General features: G+C 42.5%; 1 protein-coding gene across 8 annotated transcripts in view; it reads right to left on the reverse strand.

The window, feature by feature from the left end:
• LOC137874605 (adhesion G protein-coupled receptor L3-like) overlaps positions 1 to 23,648 on the reverse strand; it is a 207,278-nt gene that overhangs the window by 169,822 nt on the left and 13,808 nt on the right. For all 8 annotated transcript variants that reach the window (XM_068713377.1, XM_068713379.1, XM_068713381.1 and 5 more), the window contains one exon: positions 6,163 to 6,247. The gene's annotated coding sequence lies outside the window, so the exon portion shown is untranslated. The remainder of the gene's footprint in view (positions 1 to 6,162; positions 6,248 to 23,648) is intronic.

Raw genomic sequence — 23,648 nt, forward strand, 5'->3', positions numbered from 1 at the left:
TGCTCTCAGCTTGTCAGATTCCATTCACGAGAAGCCACCTCCAGCCCTTATTTTATTTAAACCTGAGCAAATGTGGCACACAACACAATGGGGGTTTCACAGAGTTAAAATAATTGCCTAAATACAGAGTGACACAGGCAGCTGATTCATTCTGGGGAAAACACTGCCTGTTGAGAAAAAGTGTTGACGGAGTAGCGAGAGACAGTAAAATGGAAGAAAGGATGAAGAGGGGCACAGAAACGGGAGGGAACAGTTCCCGTCACCAAACAAAACACTAGATATTTCTTTGAAAGACAAAGTGTTAAGTTAGGCTACTCTGCCTGCTGTCAATAGCAGCGTTCATCATAGGGCCGGCCGGAGTCTATATATTGATTAAACCATCCATCACTTAAACTCTACAAGACATTATTTCTAATTAAAAAGTAAGTCATAAATTGTGGGCTTTATTGCCGGGCTGAGGCTGTAAATAAAATCCAAGGGAGGGCGGAAACAGATTGCAGCCCCTGTCCACAGTTTAGAGCCACTGTAAAAAGGACAGACGGGTGTGATGGCACCTTTGGGGATCTTCACACGCAGACCGCGGGGCTGACAGCAGGGAGGTGCCCTGCTTCATCCCACATAAACAGATGCAAATCAATAATTTCTCTGGTTGTGTTTTTATAAGACAGCCGCTTCACCTCAGAGGGGCTGAGGAGCAGGACATGCATATGGAGAGCAAATATGCAAATTCAATTTTCATAAACCACCTGGGAATATGTAAAAGGAACAGCGGTCGATGTACTTGAAAATGATGTATAATCATAAGAGGCCGTGAAAGCGCTCCATCACATGGCAGGGGTTGGCTAGTAGGCTGGCAGTGACAACAAGCACCTATTATCTATCTGTGTCTCCATTTTCCTCTGCTAAACAACAATTTCTCTGCCAAATATGCAGTCGCAGGGCATTATTTAATGTTCCCCGTTGATAAAGAGGCCATTAGTACACCTACACTGTAGCCAAAGCTGTGACGTGGGAGAGGAACACACGGAGCGCACTCTCAGTCATAGCAGAGGACACTTCATGGCTTCACGTTTGACAACTTCTGATTACCTCAGCGTGTACGCTGGTTGTCAGGCGGTAAACTCCCCTGACAGCCAGTTGCGGAGTGGCAGAGTGTTGGTTATTTTTTGACGGGCACAGAGGGATGTCTGATTTCGCAGGTACTAGCCAAACGGAGGGAGGAAATAGAGGGAATTGGGGTAAGAAAATGAAGAAAAGACGTGTCATGGGCTCCACAGCCTCCACTGCCAACAAAGGAAAGCATGTGCAGTCATTGTTCATCTGTCTCCGTTTCCTCTCCTGGGCCGATTATTTTTCGCCATACCTGCCAGAACAGGAGGAGCTCTGACCACACAGGGGCTGTCTGATGGCTGGGGAATCATACTTGGTTAGCCGATAGCCGGACAGGTTGCTCGCCAAAAGTGAGGGAAGTGGCCTTCGTCTTGGTGAGAGACGGAGAGAGAGAATCACCGTCCGGGGGGAAGTGAGAACTAATGAGTGAGCTAAAAAGGACAAGATGGAGTGATCCTCTATAAAAAGACCAGCAGTAATCTCCTCGTCTCCTCCCGCTCCTCTACCACTAATGTCCTATGAGATCTTGGCTGCTCCGTAAAGCCGGCTGCCGCTGCACATCTAACAGAGCTGATTAGAGCCGCACACCTTGCTGGAGCTGTAGCTTTGGACAGGGTGCAGTCGAAGTTCAAGAGAGACTCGGTGTTACAAAAACCAAAGACGAAAAACGCTTCAAGTTAGTGGGCATCTCTCTGGACGAGACACTTTTTGAACAGCTTCCACTAAAATCAGCACCCGACTGTGAATACTGACTTCAGTATCCACTTACCATATCTCTAACTCAATGCCTTGGAGCTCAAATAACATTGTTGTCTTTCAAATTAGGGCCATTGCTGCTTTGGATTCTTCTGTCATGTCAGATGATATCAGCCCCAGAGGTGCAAGCAGAGTTTGAATATAATTGTCAACAACAGAGCGTCCTGTTCGTTTATATTAGCATAAATGGTCACGGTGAGGAGGAGGAGGGGGGAGGCGATAGGAAGACACAGTGAAGAGAAGGAGGGAAAGGAGGCGAAGGGTTGGCAGAAGATGATGGAGAGAGACCACTGAGCTGCTGTGTGAGTTCGCTGTCAAGGGTGTTGTTTTATTAAGACACCCAAACTGTCAGGGCAGGTATCAGGAGAGCAGCCGGGCACATGACAAGATACGTGTAACAACATCCCAGTAACCCCTTCTCATACCGAAATAGCTCCATCCAAATTTACCGTTCCCTCCGTCACTCTTGGGGGGCACGCCATTGTCGAAGGAACTCACCTCGACCAATCAAGACGCGAGAACATTCACCTGTACGGCCCTCTGGGGCTGAGGAGGTGGGCTGTGACAAGCAATAACAATGAGGCTTTGTGTGTGTGTGTGTGTGTGTGTGAGTGAGTGAGTGAGTGAATGTGAGAGAGAGAGAGAGAGAACTAAAAGATGAGAAAAAAACGACTGGGGTTACAAAAGTGTGTTTTTCCAGAGATCACTCCACTAGACCAAGGTTAAGGAATAGTGTAATATGTTAGATGAGATCTACCACTCGTATACCGGTCTGTGTAATAACAGATAAATGTGAAGCTACAGCCACAGTTAGTTAGTTTAGCATGGCTTTGTCCAAAGCAAAAAGAAGGTCTTGTTTGTTTCAGCATAAAGAAAATCACAATTTACAGAGGGTTATGTGCTATAATATTTATAATATTTATAGTGTTCCTTGGCTGTGTGTCACTGTAAATAAGTAACCTTCTTTAAAACTACAAATTGTCCGTTTTAAACTTTTGTATGCATTAAACAAGCTGGGTATTGGACAATATTAAACTTTAGAGGTGCCGGTGGGCAAATTTGTTTCATTTGGAGAGAGAAAGAGAGACCCAGGCTATCCAATCGTTATAAGTGGCTGCTGGCCGTAGCTTCATATTGAAATGATATGAGAATTTTATCTATCTTCTCTTCTGACTCTAGGCTAAAAAACAGGCTAATTTCTCAACATATTGACCTTTGACCTTTCAAATTAACTGTAGCCGAACGATTCATTTTTTACAGTTTTGTGAATGAGTGAAACCCCTCTTAGCACTGCATATGAAAAAGCCTAAGTGAGATACATAGTTGTATTTAAAAATGCATGGATGCATGCAGAGACAGTTGAAAAAAAAAAAAAAAAAAACCTTTCATCATGATAACATAGTTCAAGCGAGCATTAAAGGGCCACTGACGACATGAATATTGTATTGGAGGAGGTGGAGGAGTGGACATGCACCACATCTCAGCAAACACCACATTAAGCAGACAACCATGCACATTTAATCTACGCTTACACATGCCAGCTGACACACACACACACACACACACATGCATCGAGCATGACTACCACACACTCAGTTGTTCTCCCACTGAACTCAACACCACTGTGATTAATTAAGGTTATGGCTGCCTTAAGTTCAGAACAGAACAATAGATCAAACAAAAGAAAGATGAATGTCCTAGTGTGGCGTGCACAAATACAACTCCTTAATTATTATTTCTGACACAAATTGATTTAAGAAAATGATTGAGCTTAAAGTCAACAACAATTCAGCAATTTGCCACATAAAGAAACATTATATTTTTTTATCTTTTATCTTTTAACCCCAGTTTACAAGTATATGATCCAGGAGAGGACTAAGAGACATTTTCATGCAGCTGCAGGAGTGTTCTCACATGAACCGCCCAGTGGGACAAAATGACAAACATGTCTGAGCAAATATATTTCCAGCAGTTGTCAAGACAACAGCAATTTGCACAGAGGGTCAACAAATTTATTGGTATCTGCCAGGCGCGACATCAAGCAAGGTGTGCCTTTTAAATAATTTGGTCATTTAGAGGGTTTCGATGCTCCGTCCAATATCCTCGAGCCAGGCTGCTTTGGTGCTGACCATAGTTGCCCGAGTAACAGGACACACCAACAAAGACGTGCAAAGTCAACTACCGCTGGACGGGATTCAAATTCACGAACACTGCTGACATTGGCCAAAAGGATTTCACTCCCTTTCCATTCAAATGAGCTGTTTTGCATCATTTCGAGAACTCCGGGCAGGATCACACAAACTGCGGGGTTTAAGATAACAGAACCAAAACTTGGTGGAGGCTGATGTCTTCACAGGCCATTATGGTCGAACTAACTTGAATGGATGATGCTATGGGCAACCATGTTGGGTATGCAAAGCATTGTAGGAGGTTCATTCTCTCTGACGAGGCTGGGAAGGCGTTTTGCAGTTGAGCAGGTTTCTGGATATTTCAAACAAGACTTTGCCTGAATAATATCATCCACATCTTAATTCCAGACGTATCTTAATGCCTAGCCTTGTGATCTGCAGGAGCATTACAAAATATTGTGCTTGTAACTCTAGATTAGTCTTAATCCAAAGTGACCACAAATTAGGCAAAAGAGGGTCCATCAAATGAAGGTTGTTATTCCACGCTGGGGTGCATTCAGAAATGTATCATCAAAGGGATCCCGATTTTTTAATTCATTTGACATCTTTCAGCACTAACAGCATCTAAAGCGCCAGTACACCGTCACACAGCATGACGTCTGGAGGAAAGCAGCGGGTTGCAGGACAACTCGCTAAAAATTGTTTCTACACAGAACAGAGACCAAGGCCATTATGTCTGTACCAGATTTACTCTTCATATCTAAAAGGCCAGAGCCACGCGTAACTATCGCCCGCTGCTCTCAATGTTATTCAAACGGCAGCATAATTCTATTTTCACCTTGTGTGAGCATTACTCCGATGTCAGCAACATTTGGTGTCCTTACTTCGGCGTTGGATATGGTCTAGCAAACTGGGAAATTAATTCTAAAAATGGGATTATCCTGGAATGTGTGTGTAGTTGCTGGGATTGAGCTCTAATGCAGTTCCCAATCATTCTCCTCTGAAATGTCCCATCCCATCATACGGAGAATATTCGCCCCTGAGGCCTCATCAAAAAGATGATATGACACATTCTCCCACGGTGCAAGTTTTTATACCTTGATCTTATTGAATACAATGTCGTGAAATAACATCGACAGGAGCTCGAAAATCAATGTAAACATTGTATGCACAAAAACACTGTCGCAAGAAAGTTGTTAGGAAAAGAGGAAAGGATACACTGTATTGAGTTAGTTGAAGAGGAAACTGGTGGTAGATAGATGTAGCAGGGTATGTTTGTGTTTGTTTGTTTGTGTGTGTGTGTGTGTGTGTGTGTGTGTGTGTGAGTGAGTGAGTGAGTGAGTGAGAGGAAGGGGGGGGGGGGCAGCAGGCAAACCTATCATCCACAGAGCCCACCAGTACACTCTGGAGGGCAAACAATCTCCCTAATTGAATTCAATCCAGGCTCACCACAGGAGGAACCGAGGCTAGTGGCTCCATTCAGTATGGGGAGGGTTGATGGAAGTGGTGGAGGAGTGTGTGTGTGTGTGTGTGTGTGTGTGTGTGTGTGTGTGTGTGTGTGTGTGTGTGTGTGTGTGTACATCAACTGGATGTGGAGAGGGAGGGCCTCAGCTGGCATGACAAGTGAGCGAAGAAAAAGGAAAGTAGATAAGTACAAGAAGCAGCGAGTAAACACAGGGTTGTAGAAGACAACAATGACAAACAGTGAGAAGAGAAAAAGCTCTGTGTGTTAAGGTTTTGGTGGTTATGGGATGGAAGCGTGGGGGTGGGCATGCAAGGAGCAAGAGAGTAGAAGGATAGAAGCCAGCTGCGCTTTTGCATGATTATTACACTGAAAACATCATTTGCATCAGGGAATGAAATCCAAACACGCTCGGTACGTATGGTTACCGACCAAAAAAGCCCTTGTCGCTGGCGGCAGAAATTAAAGGCTTACCAATGATGTCCCACAGATTTGCATATGAAGATGAGTACCTATCATGAATCATTTTCATAAACATCCCATTGCACACAAAGAAACAAGCCCAATTGGCCCACATGAATGCTCTTCATTACTGCGCTGCGTCGTGTACCGTAATCTGGGATCTGTTGCGTATTCATGACATGTAATGAGACATTTTCAGCTTGGTCTGATGCAGTCAGAAGTGGTGATAAAAATGCACAATACCTTGGTGTGAGACGGAGGGGGATTCTTGAGTGTTCTCCTCACAAATCCTGTAATCACATTCCAGATAATAAAACCATGTTCTGTCCTGTAAGGAAACAAGAGAGAGAGGAAGCAGGTTAGGAGACGGAGCAGGATAGACTTAAGTTAGTGAAACATGGCAACACTTATTCTTTCTCAATATGCAACATGGGAAATAATTAAACAGTCCAGCAGGAGGAACTTGTAATGTCTGCCAACAGGATTTTAAGTCACATTTAACAGGCCTGTGCAAAGCCATGACATAGATTTACTTTGAAAAACAAACGCTCCAATGCCAGAAGTCTTCGTTTGGCACAGTCGCATCTCACACAAACTCAACATTTTGGGTCGACCACTATTAAGTGGCATCTTCATACATTTTTCAGCTGTTGTCTGGTTCCCACAGTGGCGATGGAGCCGGACTGCCGTTGTATGAAGAGCTATTCAGGTCACATCAGCTTTTAATGGCTGATTTATTAGGGCCCCAACAGGGGCTTGGTGATGGGCTGCAGGACAAAGAGCCTGTTTTAAACTGCATTAACACTCTGCAGTAAATATCCCATACAACATTAGCATTTTGATGACTGCCTCCCCCAGTCACCTTTTGCACCGCCTCGTTGTCATCCGCACACATTGTGCCCCCCCCCCCCCCCCCCCCCCCCCCCCCCCCGATCTGCCTCTTAGCCTTTGTATCAATCCATCTTTCACATGTGCCACTTTCTCTCCGTCAGCCTTCGTGACACTCATACACTTTTCTCACACATGCTTAATATAAACCTTTGCTGCTCCGATAGCAGCGTGCACAGGTGAAGTGGTTAAGTTTAATTACGGATGAATTAATGAGCTCCATGAACGGTTTCACACAGATACATTCAAATCGTATTCAGTGAAATTGAAAAGGCACATTCCTTCTTCACCTTCAGTGATAAAAATACAAAACATGTCACCTTTCACTCTGTCATTATTGTGATGCAAACTATCTTTACGTGTTTTCTAATTAAATCTCACCTGCAATCATTCAAGCGATCAGTACCAAAGCTCTTGTAGCTGCGGTTAGGTCATGAATAATAAAATAAAAAGAATGAATCAGTAGTACTGTGTTTACTATGCAAATGAAGTAGAGATTGGATTCAAGAGAATTTGAAAACTTTTTTTCGGGGTTGTCTGTCACACGTCCACATATCTTTCAATAGCACTGGCACATGCAAGTGGAAAAAGCCTTCTTTTTGGAGCTGTCATCGGGTTTGATCACAGACACTGAGTAAAATGGTTCCACATTTCTTTCTTCAAAGTGTGCAGGGATGCTACAAAAGACGAGGAAAAAAAAAAGAATCGCAATAATATTGCCAAACTTATAAATATCATCTGGGCACAATGGCCGATCGATTTTGGCTTCCACACAAGTGGCGGGGCCGTGCTACAAATCAAATCTGCTGTTCATTATGTTTGATCGAATTTGAGAGTTTGGCAGCGGAAGCAGTGGCCGTAGGTTGATTCAGATTGAACCGCTGAAGCTAGTTTGGTCAACAGAGCATCTGCCAGTCATTTAGCCAGCCTGGAAGTGTTTGGAAAGGAACACAATCACACCGAATTGTAACAATCCTAACCACAAAACTGCTGCACAAAAGTAGAGACAGTTCACAAAAAAAAAAAAAAAAAAAAAGATATATTCTGGACAGTTTAATGATTGTAGCTGGCTGTCATCAGCCGCTTTAACCGGATCCTCTTCTTATCCAAACCTAATTTACAGCAATTACAGCAATTGTACAAATCTATATTTTTACATGAACTACCTTTTATGAAACCCATATTTGCTGAACTTTCTCACTGAGCAGAGACACTGTCAGAGTCCAATTCAAACTTGCTCTCTTATAATCATCTGTGTTTAAAGTTCTGGCAGTAGATGAGAATTGAAGCTTCCAAAACATCTTCAAAGGGTTTTGGACTAGAGAAATGTACACCAGGCAGTTCCAGGCACTCAAGGCGATCTCGTCCCATTACCGCTCGGATGCTCATTCCAAAAATATGCAGTTCTATTGAAGTACGAGGCATGGAAGACCCAATGTGACACGGTGTGAGATAGCTGCTTATAAATGCCTGGTTGCTTGTTAATGAAAGCATAACTGCAGAGTTACTCAGGAATGTAAGGCGTTAACACTGCAACAACACTGTATAGCTGGCATTACTGCAGAACTATTTGGGGAAAACATCTAATTGTAAGCTGTGTCCTATGATTATTAACAATTAAACGATACTGTAGGTGGTGAAAGTGCAGCCAGACTGCTCCTGTCTGTACTTTTAATACACACACTCACTCACATATGCCAGTGTTTTTCAATACCCAACATAAGCAAATGGTACGATAACCATCAATTATTTAACAACCCTAAAAACAGATTTACCTAGAGGACTGTAATTATGGTATAAATAGTATTATATAAGAGTATAGCGGCGAGTATAATCACAAACTTTTCTTGTTTGAACATGAATAAAATCAGAAAATAAAATAATGAGTTTTGTATCCACACTTGGGGAAGCGCCAAATTAAAAGTGAACTTGCCTTGTTTTCTATAGATTAGATCATTTAAGATCATAACAATTTCAAATTTAATCATGACTTTCAAAAGTTGCATATATATATATTTTATGTTAATAATGACAAACTGATGGTAAGTCATTCCTTGCCGTGTTTTTGATCTTGGACAGACAGCCCCGAATGTAACTGTTGACACCTCTGAGCCGAAGCTGCTTAAGTTAACGTTTAGCTTCTCATTTCTGCGGTTTTATGTAGCTGCTTAAAACCACCCGACTTTGGTTTCACGTCATGTTATTTACTTTTCACTGACTGCTAAGGATATGCAAAAAGTCAGTATTACATATAGAACACAAAGTGATGGGACAGAGTTTTGTTGGACTGCCAAGTAAGCCAGCCAGGATCACTCGATATCTGCAGGTGAATGACAAGTCCAAGAGGGGAGAGTGTGTCGCTGTTCTGAGCAGGGTGCCTTTGGCCCTCTTTCCGTCACATTACGTCACTATTGGGTTCTCTGTTTTGCAGTTCTCAGGGTGAAAGTGTTTTCTAAATAAAGTGATGAAACACAGCCTGACTATCCTGCTTTCACTGCCAGGAACTTGCATCCAAATTTGATTACACACCCATAGAGTGATTCATGTGCTGGATATATCACTGCTGACTGTAGTCACAATTGCAACGGACCATGTTTCTGACCACGCCCGACAGTAATGTGTATAACATGGGTGTTACTATGCTTTTCTGCCATGACAGATGTTGAGTTTCATCATCCTTTAGAGTGTTCATCCCAACAAAACTTAATAAAAAACTGAACCAGGGTGAAAAGGGAAACTTTCATGGGTTTCTAACAATCTGAATATTGTATTTGTGTGCATGCATTTGCCACAATGTAGCAGCTGACTAGCATTCCCTTCAAAGCATACCAATGAATTAGTTGATCCTCCAGTCTGACAAAGTCTCTGTTGATGATGAGGAACTATTTGATTTCATCAAATGTTTTTGAGCTGGCCCCTGCTGACTTAAATAAGGATATAAAAACACTCGAATGAGAGTGCAATGTGTTTAATCTAAAAAACCTTACACACCTGAACAAAAGCATACAAAATATTCAGATTTTTATTCAAACTACTCCTAAAAAAAGGGGAGATAAAAAGCAAACAAAAAGGAATACAAGCCTCAGGGCGACAAAGCACTACTGAAGAACAAGAGTGACAATGAGAAAGATGAAGTGCACCCTCTCTTATTCATTTAAATTAAACACTGCTTTCCACATTAAACGGAAGGTTAACAGTAACACAAAGGGAGTGAAATTGTACCAAACAGAACCGCATGGCTAAATAAGATTCACACGAGAACATCGTCGTCTGCTTCTCGACTGCAGCATATGTTGAGTTTGCAGTTACCTCACTCTCTGGCTTCATACCGTCTCAAGGTAATCATGATGAAAATTACAGGGGCATGAATTTGACCGAGTTAAGAGAAACAGGGCAGGACTCACAATGCTCTTCCTGCCTCAAGGCGAGACAATTGCATACAGCAGTTGTGGGGCATTATTGAAATACATTAGCAGCTCTAGTACCAGCTTATCATTGCGTGTCAAAAAAAAACTGCTATCAAGAGACAAAAGAACATATGAGGAAGCGGTGGCTGCATGCAGCCGCTGTATGACTGATCCAAGTCGACAGCCTGTGGTGTGTCTCTATAAAAGCATTTACTGAGGCGTAGCACCGTGGCCGGCCGAAAGCTCATCAAAGAGTGGCTTATTTTATCAGCCAAGTGGAAAATGTGCTGAGAAAGAGAGGGAGAGGCAATAGTGAGGAAGTCAGCGAGAGTAACTAAGCTATTGTGCCCGTCGCTGACCCAAACACCCGCGTTACAGTAGTCGTGGCTGCTCGCAACAAAAGCTCTAATCGGCGGAGCAGGGCTCAAAATGAAATGACCCTGTGGTTGTAACACTGAAACTGACAAGCCTGCCTGTGCATGCTGAGGCCAAAGGCGAAGGAGATACGGTTAATGAACAGAAATGTATTGAAACGGTGGCATCTTTTACAAGCAGAGTGGGTCTTGAGAAGCCTATATACTCCTGTGTGAAGAATAGGAATATGCACCGTTAGTGCTTATTCGACTACAGCTATTTCATAGATTATACACACTTTCAAATGAGCTGCTCTGAGACAGAAATAACCGGGCTTCATGAAGATCTGTTTGCCCCCACAGGTAGACTACACATGTACGAGTATAAAGTACCATGACTTTCACTAAATCTAACTATTATACTTTGCACGCTGTGAGGAAGAGTCTGCACATATTTTAAGGTTCCACTATGAAAAGGCAAAGGAGAATAATTCATCACTGCATCAGAGTGTGAAATACAAACAAGCGCTCTGTTCATGTAACATAACAAATTGCATCACACTGCTATTATCAGTGAAGTAATCATAGCCAGTCAGGGTCTGCTCATTTGGAGGTGAGGGACAGCGTACCAAGCCAAGGCAACGGGCAACATTTATAATGCATGGGCAGCATCCCTACCCCCAAGGGTCACATTAAATTCAGGGAAGCAGATAACAATTGACTGAGGTGGCTGGCAACTGCAGGGACACAATGTATACTTACATGTCTGCTTTCTCATTCTTTAGTCTCACTCTAATTCTCTAGCTCTCCATTTTCTCAGTACCCACTCTCTCCTATCTATCTCTCATATTTCTTCTCCCTGAATCTCCTCTATCATCACCATCATGTCAGTGTGCTCCCCCAGTCCTCTTTTCTCTCCCACACTCTGTGTTGGCATACCAATGAGAAGAGGTGATGAGGGACGTACGACGGCCCTTACCCCGAAGACTTCCTGATACACGGGCCCTAATTGGCCTTAATTGTAAAGGGATGTAGGTTACTATGCTATGTGCGCATGTGTATTCTATGTCCATTTGTCTGAGTCTGTGGAAACATACAAAAGATGGAGGTGATGAACACACAGCCTCCGGCATAATGCATTCAGCTGGAGTGGTACATAGCACCTCGGTTTTAAATTTGTATTCATTGGTGTATGCAAGCTTGTGTGTTTGAATATTTATGTAAATATCATGTTTTTTGTTATCCTCGGGCCCAAGATTGCTTCTTAAGCCAAAACAATACCATGATCTCACCTGGAAATCCCAGCTCGCTGCCGATTCTTTAAAACCTTTATGTCTACGGCGCCCAATACTATATGCATGGAATGTATCGTCAAAAACAAGCCGTCAAAATGCCATACATTCACACAGAAATCATCTCCACCTGCTGGGGCCAGGGAGCTGTTTACGTTGGCGGGGGAATCTCATTATGATAATCACGCATGTCTTTATTTGGAATACATACATATTCCCAGCACGATGACCAACCTTGCAGCAGAACATAAAAGTCAATAGAGGGGAAAATTGTATGGGTGACACTAGTGGGACTTGACACCATAGGTCCTTCACGAGGGTGCACGTTGTGTGCATTTGCAATGAAGCCATTTAGCATTTTTCTGTGACGGTAACGCCACACAGAGAGGCACATTTGTTCTGTGGAGGGTTACCGGCCAAGGCCACGGAGACGAGCTCAGAGAGACGCTGAGGATGTACTTGAAATGAGTGCTGAAAGACATCAAAAAAAGAGGATTAGCTTCAATGGATCATATGCCACAAGAAAGTATGTCTTTTTGAAACTGAATTAAAAGGGCCAGTGTGTAGCATTTGAGGGGATCGATTTGTAGAAATGGAATATAATATTGATTAGTTTTCATTTGTGTATAATCAGTTGCAACATTTGCATATTTTGGAAAGACAAAATTCTCAAGAAGCTGCAACACAATAATTTTTTCTTTGATAACAGTTATCAAAAATGATTTGACACTTCCCTTAGTGAATAATATGCCAATTATTTGTGCAAATAATGGGTCTATGAAAATTAAAAAAAAATCAAGAACAAACATCCAAATGTCTTGTTTTGTCCAACCAATGGTTCAAAATCAAAAGATATTCTTTTAACAACCATAGTCAAATTTAAGAGGCTCTAACAAGATAGTTTTGGGCATTTTTAAAAGAAAAACACCCAAATTAATCAATGACCAAAACCATTGTCATTCATTTTCCACAAATTAATTATTAAAATTTCAGCTCTAAAATGATAAAGTGCTTATAAAAAAAAATGTTGCTGATAATTTCAATCATTTCAGCAGAAATGTAAACCACACATATTTGCTATATGGAAGCAAAGGACACTTTGTGCCACAACCGTTGCCCTCTTAACTCAAACACAGAAAACCTGCAACTGATTGAAGCAGCAGATCAAGTTACAGGTAGTTTACTTCTGAATCCTGTTTCCATGTGCAAGTGTGTGCACTCCAACCAACCTTCTGCACCCTTGCCCCCACCCCACCCCGACAAATATGGAACTTGACCCTTGCTGAATTCTGAGGCCAACCTGCACACTGAATATAACCGTGGCATAGGTCGAAGGGAGAGAGGTGTGTTTCCAATAAAGACAAGTCTTTGAGTGTGTGTGTGTGTATGCAAGTGTTTGTGAAAGAGCACGTATGCACGCTCCGTGTTTATGTGAAATTCAATTGTGTATACGTGTCTTAACATAGGTCTGTGTGATCACATGTGTTTATTTGCTTTTAGGCATGTGTGTGTGTGTTTGTTTGGGTGTGCAAGGGTTCAATAACCATGTGTGCAGCAGGGGGGCTCTGGAGTGTCTCAGCACCCAAGGCGCCAAGGACATGGCTTGACAGGTGTGTGTGGAGGACCTAGTGGTCTGCAGAGCAGCAGCAGGCAGTAGCACAATGTGCCCATTCAGGCCTGGAAGGAGACAACCGAGATATCGCAGGACCCCTGTGAGGAGGGGGGGCGGTCAGTTGGGTGCATGTCAACCTTTCACTGTGACTACAAAGAAAGACATAACTATAACTGCATCAACACAGTAATGGGCTGTGTGACCCCATGTTGGGTAGCTGTCCACTGGTATGGGACAGATTTAGGTTGTCTACAATCTTTACTCGAGATTCTACTGAGACAACTTTGACTATTGAGGCTAGAAATTGGCTTTAATGTGGGAATACAGGTCGTAATAGGTGAATAGCTGAGAATAGCACAGCAGTGACATTATAGAGGCCAAGAGTACTTGTCAGAAAAAATTCTGAAAGAGTTATATAGTACACCCTACAATACAGCAGTCTTTTTTATGAATGTGCCAAATATGTCAAAATGAAAACAAGCCATGCATTAATAATATATTTGCCAGAAAAACCAATTGCAAAACCAATTGCCATCATCAGTTATTTTGCTAAAATTAAAAAGTTCAACATCAAATGTAACTGGTTTGACTAATTTACAATTTGGTATTCATTCCCCATTTACAAGGATGAGCGAAGTGGCCATTCAGGTGGTAACATTTTTTATTATCTCTGAAATTAATAAATGGTGAGAAAAAAATAGGCAATTTGAGTCATTTAAGTACAGAGGCATGCATGTCCACAGACAATGAATTATGGTTTCAAATACAGTCCAATGCACACACACAAGTACACACACCTACACACACACACACACACACACACACACACACACACTCAGTTTCAGCTAGACCATAAGAACTCACACGGCAAATCACTGCGATACACAAGCTAATGGCAGGATGTGACAGAAATGGCCATTGTCTGGAAGAATGACATGGCTGTGTGGTCCATACGTCCTTAACGCACATCTGACAAGAGCTTTTAAAACACACACAATGCCACCGGCACTGCTATCCATGCAGAAAATTGGACAGCCATCCTTCAGCTCCGACATAAATCTGTGGGGTAGCAAACCGCACCGGAGAGCAATATAGTATAGAACGAGTCTCTGCTGAAACCAAAAAGTAATTGAATCGAGGATGAAGGGGTGGGATGAGAGTTGAAGGAAAACATGTCATGTGAATTTGATGCTCTGTGAGAGAATGCTTTCAGGAAATATGCGGCAAAGAAGGACAAGTACGCTCAAAGGAATAAGCGACTAATTATCACAGAAGAAAAAAAATTGGGAAATATTCTAAAAGTGTTATGCTCTGTGAGGATGCCCTTGATAGAATCCCAACCCCATACTTGCCTTTTCTGTGAGAAATCCTCCTCTATATCCAGTTCCACAATATCCCCAAGATAACCCTAACCTACACAGGTTGTCAGTATACTACACACCAGAGGTCTCTGCAGCAGCGACCTCTTAGTCCCAAGGCTATCTGCCCACTAAATCACATTTGTAGAGTCATATTAAACATGTAGCCCTGAGGAGAGTAAGAGCTCAGCAAAGAATGATAGGCATCTTTCTATCACTGAAAGCCTTCGCCGCATTATTCCATGCTAGTGGCTGACGTGATAGCATACGGCGATCGGCCGCTTTAATGTTACATGGTGGGGTGAGAAAACGTGTTCAATTCTTCTCGGGCACAGCGAGAGATAAAGGCCGTTCTCATCAGGTCACCTGCAAAGAGCAAAATGTGACTGAACTGAAAGGACGGGAAGAGAAACAGTAGCTAGCCTTGCTAATGCAGGGCCACACAGTGTGAAGGGATTATGTGTGTTAGAGTTATGAGAAAGGGCTGCATAGGAAAAGAGAGAAATTAAAAGTTTGATGTTCTGCAGTATGTGCATTTGCTGGCAGTAGAGAACACGGTATGGATAACCTTTACGCTACACTCTGAAAGCTCCCCTTGAGCCCCCCCCCCCCCCCCCCCAAATCCCACCTCCAACATCAGACTATCACCAAAAATGTCAAATATAGTCATGTTAACAGGGAACTGCTAGGCAAGGAGAACGGTGGGGTGAGGGTGGAAGAAGAATCCAGAAACAATCAGAATGGTGAGCAGAAGTGTGCTGTGGTTACCAATGATCTATGCTCAGCTGAAAGGGGAGTTGCACACTGATGGAAACCCGGATCTTTGAAGCAGCGAGCACAACAAGAGCAGAGTCATCACCCACAACTGTCTAATTAATCCCAGTATCCGAGGATTAATGTCCATCTAGATGATTGTGCAGATAAAAAGATTTACGTCAATGCCAGTTCAGTGTAACTACAGGAACTGTGTAGCAAGGTGGAGTTCAACCCAGTCACAGAGACGCAATTGACGCTCTTATTACAGTGTTATAACAGCCTAACCATGCACTAACCTACCTTAGAGTTTTAGCTACCTAACCCCAACTATACATTAACAATAATGTATTCACTATAACCACAACTATACCTTAATCTTAAACATATCGTAGTTCTGGACAGCAAGAATTTTACAAAGTGTAACAAAAAAAATCTGACCCTGAACATAATCCAGGGTTTTGCAGACTAGTCCAATATTGATGTTGCTCCATTGTGGTTTTCATGTTGTCAGTTTAGTTGGTGAAACGGCTCCTGAAGTTGCTGTCAGTTCCTAGAGCAGTTGGAGCAGAGTCCCTCTGACCTCCTTGCTTTTTACCGGTTATGGTTTGGCATGTTGTTGTTGTTCATCTAGGAATCAGGTCGGGGGAGTCATATTTCAGTTTTTAACTGGACATAATTCATTCTAGCCATCCAGTGGAGGTAACAGTATATCGGGGCACCCAAGTCTCACAAACCATATATGGTGGCAGTCAGTATATTTTCTGGTTTCTGTTACTTGGGTCATGTATAGGTCGGTACTGAGATTTTAGATGAGGTTCAGAGGTCATGAGATTGGTTCAGCATATTTTGCATGCCATTAAAATTGTATATGGGTAATGGGTACCAAAACAAACTGCCAGTGCATGGTAACAGACACAAGGAGACAGATGGCTGCCGGAGTGGGGTTTCTTATGCATGACGAATTGTCGCATCTGCTGGTGCGACTGTGCAAAAGCACGCGGTCAGGGGAAGTTCTCAAGAAAGCAGGAGGAAGCGTCATCCGAAAACAAGCAAACAAAAGCCAGGCTGTCATCTATTTCCAAAGTCACTGATCTTTGTGTAGTCCAGAGGCATGTGCAGTGGCAGAGATAGTCAGGAATCCTGCAGGGACCTGAGGGCAATCAAGGTGGCAGTCACTCTCCCAACACCCAGGTGAGGTGACATTCTGCCAAATAAAGGCTTAAGATTATTGGAAACAGCAGCTGAAATGGGCATTAACTCCTTAGGGGGACGCTATAGAGAGAAGTCAAAGGATATAGCCACAAGCTTTGCCACAACGTGTTATCCAAGTTACAAAAATCCACACCAACGGTTGGCAAAAGATTGTCAGATGTCAAAACAGATCATAGAAACCATCCAACCTCTATCAAGGTAAAGTGCTTGTGTGGCCTCTTTCCAGACCTGCCTTAGTTCCTTACTATTCCTAATTAGATGAGAAGGATGGTTTGATGTACATGCTCTCATTGTATTAAAAAGAAAGCAGGAGAAAAAAGAAAAAAAAAGGGGGCCATGCATGGAGCCCCCCTTATTTGCCTGCAGTGCAGCGATAGAGAAGGTTACAATTGTCTCTCTCTCTCTCTCTCTCTCCAGTGAGTGTACAGATGCAGAGAAAAATCGATGCACAAAAAGCACTTCATTCCTGCTCACTTTCATCCTTTATTGCCAGTATAATTAAAAGTGGCTTCGACGGACTTTCCAATCCAAATCTCCCAGTCAGCTGGAGGTGGCCTGCTCAAAGTCATGAGGGCTAAATTGAGGGGAAAAGGTTCCCCTTGGGACTGTTATGACATCACTTATATGCAGCACTAATTTTGATTGTATGGAAGGTCGGGTTATTGACTTCTTTCTGGCAATCCGCTGGATGAGCATGTGCACGGTGTTTGCAGTGACAGATGCTGATACTGATTTTGATATTTCAGGGGGTCATATTTAATTATTGTACTATCCTAATATCCCCCCCCCCCCCCCATCAAACATTGGGAAAGTGCGACAGCAGCAATTGGCACAGAAACCAAAGTATCTGAAGCCTCTTTAAAACAAGTTGTTCATCCCATTTAATGCACATTTTTACCAAAGCATTACGAAGAGTATGAATCATTTTTACACAGTCTTTCCAAAAACAGCAGCGTCCTGCATTGATAACACCAGCTGAGAGATAGAAATTAGCAAATTACCTGTGTGTCATGGCTGCAACCAAGCCACTGGACCAATTATTTCTGCTCTGCTGCAATTTTAAAGGCCTCTCCAGCTGTGTTTGACACAAAGCTGGCTTAGGGAGGCTTACTACTGACCAAAAACATAAACAAGATTACAGGAGCCTAACCTCTCACAGCACTCAGGAGTGACAACAGAACCTCTGCTAAATGGACTTTTGGTCCGGAGCCGCCAAAAGCAGTAGGATGTGTTTCTACTGATTTCGACACCTCTTTGGGAGAGACTGAACTGATAAGAAAAAGAGAAACAAAGCAATCTTTGTTGTCTATACCAATCAATAAAAGGCTGTTCATTAGTTGACACTGTATGGCACACAGAATTAACAGAAAAGGACAGATCAATGAGTCAAGAAAGAGAAACCATATAGGCAGAGGTGTAATGAAACTGGATTACAGATGGCTGCTTAACTGCGGCATTCCACTGATGACTTCCTAGGCAATAACTACACATACCTTATTAATCATTATGGGCAGAAATTCCATAAAGGGTGGACCTTAGAGAGTTCACTGTCTGGTGGCATGCGGCAGGTTCATAATTTCCATGTGGAACTAGCATGCTACTGTGTTAAGCTATTTCCCCATGTCAGCCTGACTTTTAGCTACATTTATTATGTATGAGAGAGTAAAGGGGCTCCATGAGAAGATTATAAAAGCTTAACATTTGGATGAGATTAATCTAGCTATCAATCTTTGCATGCATACAGTAGTGAACCAATTATAATGTGGCAGTCGATGAACAAATAACACTGTGAATATATGTTCCGAGCTGCTTGAGGAATCTTAAAAACACATTATATGGAAGCAGAATTATTCATGCACCATCCACCATAACAACATGTATATCATGTTAAGTGCCCTAGCAAGGTGCAGGCTCACTGTGGACAACAGGAAGGGAGTGGACGATCTGACATCTCAACTCCCACTGTCTGTCATTCCGGCTCCCCAATGATGCATGGATGTTATATGGCACCCCCCTCCCAGCATAACCAGTCAATACTACCATGCTGTAGTATCTCTATTCTATAGAGAGACAATGGGAGACTGTGACACTTGTTATGGAATGACAAAAATCCATGAGGGTGGTGGGGAGAGGAATGGTGAGGGATGGGGTGTTTTTTTATTATTCAATATCACATAGTCAGCAGTCCTGTGGTGGAATTTCAATAATTAAACACTGCAAGAATATCTTAACAAATGCTGAAAAATAATTATAGGCCTGATTATTATAGGCCTTCAAAAAATAATCGTATTTAAAAGAAAAAGCACGTTACAATATCTACATTCTATTAGGGAACAATATCGAGCAGCCAGTTTGGCCTTTGCTATTGTAGAGCTACCTGATCGGAGTTTATATTTTGACACAGCTTTTAACTCAAAAGCATATTTCTGCTTGCAACCCTTAGACAAAAACAAAACACACTCCCTGTCAGCACCTCAATATGTGTTTGCCATTAACCGGAGGGAGGTCTCCGAAAGTCTGCCGTATGAAAAGCTCAATCCAGGCCTGGAACCACGGTGATGTCCCTGCATAGGCAGACGGGAGGAAAAGGCCCCCCTGTTTCCAGCTCCTCGCCTGGGGGGGGGGGGCTCTGTTCCTGCCTGCACGCCAGCACAGTTATCTGCTGCTTATTATTTGGCTGAATGAGCTGGAGCGGGGCTCACGGGGCTCGCTTCTGACATAATGACTGATTACAGTCTTGTGGCTCCCCTCTAAGAAATCCCACAGTTGCCACCATTGTGCCGTGGCGGCTCAGCATCACAGGAAAGACCAATGTACGAGCGGACGGCGAGGAGTGGGGGTAGCTGGTCTTTTCCAGTGACAGCGTAACTGCTACCCAGTCCTCCAGCTGTCACGACTGACGGGGACACCGTTGGACACCTGGGTCATCAACCTACTTGTCATCAGGTGCCTAGTTAACAACTGCCTTTTCTAACTAATAAGCTTAAAATCAGAACATTTCCAAAGCCAGATTGCTAGAAATGTGACTAAATAACAATCCATGTACTTTAATTTAATTTAAAGAGCACACATGCTACTTCTCCCTGTAGAAATGAGAAACATGCTAATGCATACAGACATTAAGCCCATTAGGAATTATGGGTGTCACATGAACCATACATAATGCACAGCCTTATGAAGACACCTTCCAGCCTTACCTATGAATGTGGAATACAGATGCATGCAGGTGTGACGGCAGTATGAAAACACTGAACAGGCTCTGTCAATAGCAAAACGTTTCCAAACAAGAGAAGTCATTCTGTCAGCACTTTTCAAACGCCAGCTTTCAGGCAGTCAATTAAGTTCAAGGTGAGACAAAAATGTGTTGTCATTTAAACGGTTTTGCTCCACTGGGGCGGTGCATCAATTCAGTCATCTTCATTCCAGAGGTGACAAAGGGCTGGCAGGGAAGTTTATATTTGCGTGTGGATACACATTTCCGCTGTCATTATACCAACCCGAGATGAAGCGGGATAGAAGGTGTACAAAGCGCACTGATTTAGAATGCTCATAAAGACGGGGACAAACAAGGGACTACTCCTGAGGAGCCTGCTGGCTGAGGCCGACGGCCTTGCCAGATCCAATCCCCCACTCCCACACTCCTAAATCCAATCCTATGCTATCGATTAGGAAAATCAATTTGGTCTAAGTCACAAGCACAGAGGGAGATGCAGAAATGCTGCAATACATTTTATCGTCACAAGTGGAATCAGACTCTGATTCAACCTGGTTTACTGCATGGCAAATATGCCTTCTCTTAATTAAGAAAAAGAGTAAATGACCTCACACAATAGAATCAAATCCTTCATTGTGGAGCTACCCACCTGTAGGAAAATGCTGCAAAAATGCTTCTACCCTCTAAATTATATTAAGTATGAATGGGGAAATGGTATTTTAATCTAAAAAGGTTGAGCGGTATGTTGTAATCAACATTTCTGCAAGGCATTCACGCTTTGTGTTCCATTACAAGCTCATTTGAAGTGGAAGGCTGAAAGTATAGCAGAGTGAAGAAATACTGCAATGGATTTTTTATCCAAACATAATAGTAGCACCATCAAACTTGATGTTTTTCAGTCTGCCCGTATGTTTCCAAGATGTCAAGCTATACTGAGGGGCATAGATGGATTACCCGGGAGGGGTGGGGGGGGCAAATTGACTAGAAAGATGCAACAGGACTACTAAGAGACGCAGAACGACAACAATGAGTCAAAAAACACCATAAAGAGACAAATTAACCACGACACACTTAGTTTGTAGCCATTTTTGTCTCTTTCGGTGTGGGGGTCATGGATCTTAGTCCCATGCAGGAAGGGTGGAGGGGCCTTCATGTCTGTGCCCAGGGGCCCGTCTTATCATCCGTCAATGCTGAGGAGCTACAGTTCTTTATATAATCCAAATTATACAGCAAATGGTTTTGACACATGTTTTTGAGGGCATCTAAAAATAAGTATTTATTATCAATACCTGGTCCCATCTACCTAATTTGATTACTTTAGCTGTCATTATCCCATTATAACGCGTCTCTTTTGTACTGCTTTACTATAAGTTGAAGGTAAAGTTTTTTATAACTGGTGTAAGACTATGGGTGCTAAACTCATATGAGCAAATCTGCACCTGATATTTGCAGATACAGCACCATGTAAACAAGGAAGCTTCATTCCTCTTCGCTGGCCAATTAGTGGTCAGATCAGGAGGTCCCAATGGTTTAGAGAGGCGTAAATACTAACCGTCATTTCCATTCATTTGTATGCGGCTGCAGGTGCACTACCTTATTATGTATTCAAGCCCAAACCTGCCTCCCAAACAGGCCATAAATTAACTTCTTTTAGAGCTTCGGTCTCAAAGAAGCATTGCATCTTTGTTTGAATCCTCTTCACTGGTCCAAAGTTCACGAGAAAATTAAAAAAAAAACACCCAGAACAACGGAAAGCAATCAATTTTGTTGCAAAAAACTTAGCGTCATACTGTAAAATGCACAAAGACAAATGTATCAGATTTTACAGCATAGTAAAGAGGTTGATGTACTGCGACTCAGTCAGGCTTTGTCAGTTTGATAGCTTTTGGGCACCTTTTAACACCACCAACAGGGTCGTAAGAGTGGCTTGGATTGCTTTAAATGCTAAGTTGACATTTTTGGGTCCATATCTGCACTCCAGCCGAGAATTTATCCTTTTCACTCGTAGACATTCATTTTACTTGTGCCAGTTTAACCTTAGTGGGGCTATGGTTAACAATCTTATACAACCAACTTCCCTTTTTGCAAAGAATGTCAAGCTGATTTCATCAAGTGAGGGGCAACTGATTCAGTCACTGTACTCATCACTGGTCAGACATACTGCAGTAGGCCTTATCTGCAAGAAACATTCTTATAAGAATCATTAAAGCAATACAAAGATGGCATCTCCATCTCCATTCATAAAACGCACAGCTGGATCTGCACAAGCTAGTTAATGCTTTGCGCTCCTTGGCATGAAGACTTTGTCGAGTGTTAACATGCGCCTGCTAAGTGTTTTGACCCCCCTGGGGACAACTTAGCTACGTGTCAAATTAAGGGTGGAGGGGTAGCTTGCAGATAGCAAACCTGCAGTCTCAAGCACGAGATGCTTTTAAAGCACACTGTCACTGGTGACGGTAACGTCGACACTTGAGCTTGACAATGTACCAGCCTTGCAGGCCCTTGTTAAAACGGAATTCATAGATTAAAATGGTGTGCGAGTGGGATTTAAAACACAGTGGCAGCTGAGTGTGTTCTGTGAAACTAACAGTACAAAATGGCATTTTCGCCCCAATTGACTTTACCAAAGATCTTATCTCCTACCTCCAGACAGAGGGCCTCATGCAGAAAGACAAAATGTCTTTGTATCCAGAATGTGTTCTTAATTTGTATGTATGTAGATGACACACCTTGTTTTTTAAACTATTTATCTGACATTAGTGCAGCAGTAGATTATTCTTCATCACAAATGCCAGGTTGCATTGTACTTTCTATTTCATTGATCTTCAAAGACCCTCTTATTTCCCAGTGTTATTTAAAGGGCTGTGACAAAGACTGTAACATATATTTATTAGTATGTTACACTACATGCTATAGAGTAAATTATGCTATTCTAAAAAGGACCTGTGTACCGTTTTCTTTGACTTTTACGTCTTAAATGCTACCAAACATTGGGGGTCACTCTTCAAAGAGCTATACAGAATCAAGAAACTAATTGTCTGTTCTTTCCATCAAGCACCAGGTGAAGTCTCCATCTAAACTGTAACCTCCGTTTCCTGCAGGGGGTTGTGAAAGCTTGTGTCAAAACCTTTGTGTCCAAGCTCTTTATGAGACAGGACAGCTAAAGTGTTGAGAGGTGTGGACCTCGAGGACCTTTCCTCAGCCATGTGTTTTCTTTTCTTATTTTCAGCTTTTGCCTTTCTTCTTTTGTGACATTCCTGCCAAAGAAAGGGCCCCATGAGACCAACCTGTCTCCCTCCTAACAGCATGATAACTCTGGTCTTTTGGACCTTAGAAAAACCAAGGGCCTCACTGTAGCAGTGGGTGAGATTTGGCTCACAGGAATGTTAATACAGTAGAAGAAGGTGGCGAGCCTGATATATATTTTGCCACAGGACTAAGCATTATGTTTTAAAACACATAAAATGTATATATAAATTCTGTAAAGAACATATAAACTAAGTTTGTAATCACCAACGCCACCAATCTATGGAGTTCTTTCTTATGTCAGTGCTAATCTTCTAGCTGGTTGACAAGAAAGACACAGGAACTTATTTTGGTCTCTTCACCGGTCCTGAGGAGTTGAAGCAGATATTCA

Source organism: Cebidichthys violaceus, unplaced genomic scaffold (genome assembly GCF_023349555.1).
Source record: "Cebidichthys violaceus isolate CVI_PGR_0920_01 unplaced genomic scaffold, fCebVio1.0.p SCAF_19, whole genome shotgun sequence".
Classification (NCBI taxonomy): Eukaryota; Metazoa; Chordata; class Actinopteri; order Perciformes; family Stichaeidae; genus Cebidichthys; species Cebidichthys violaceus.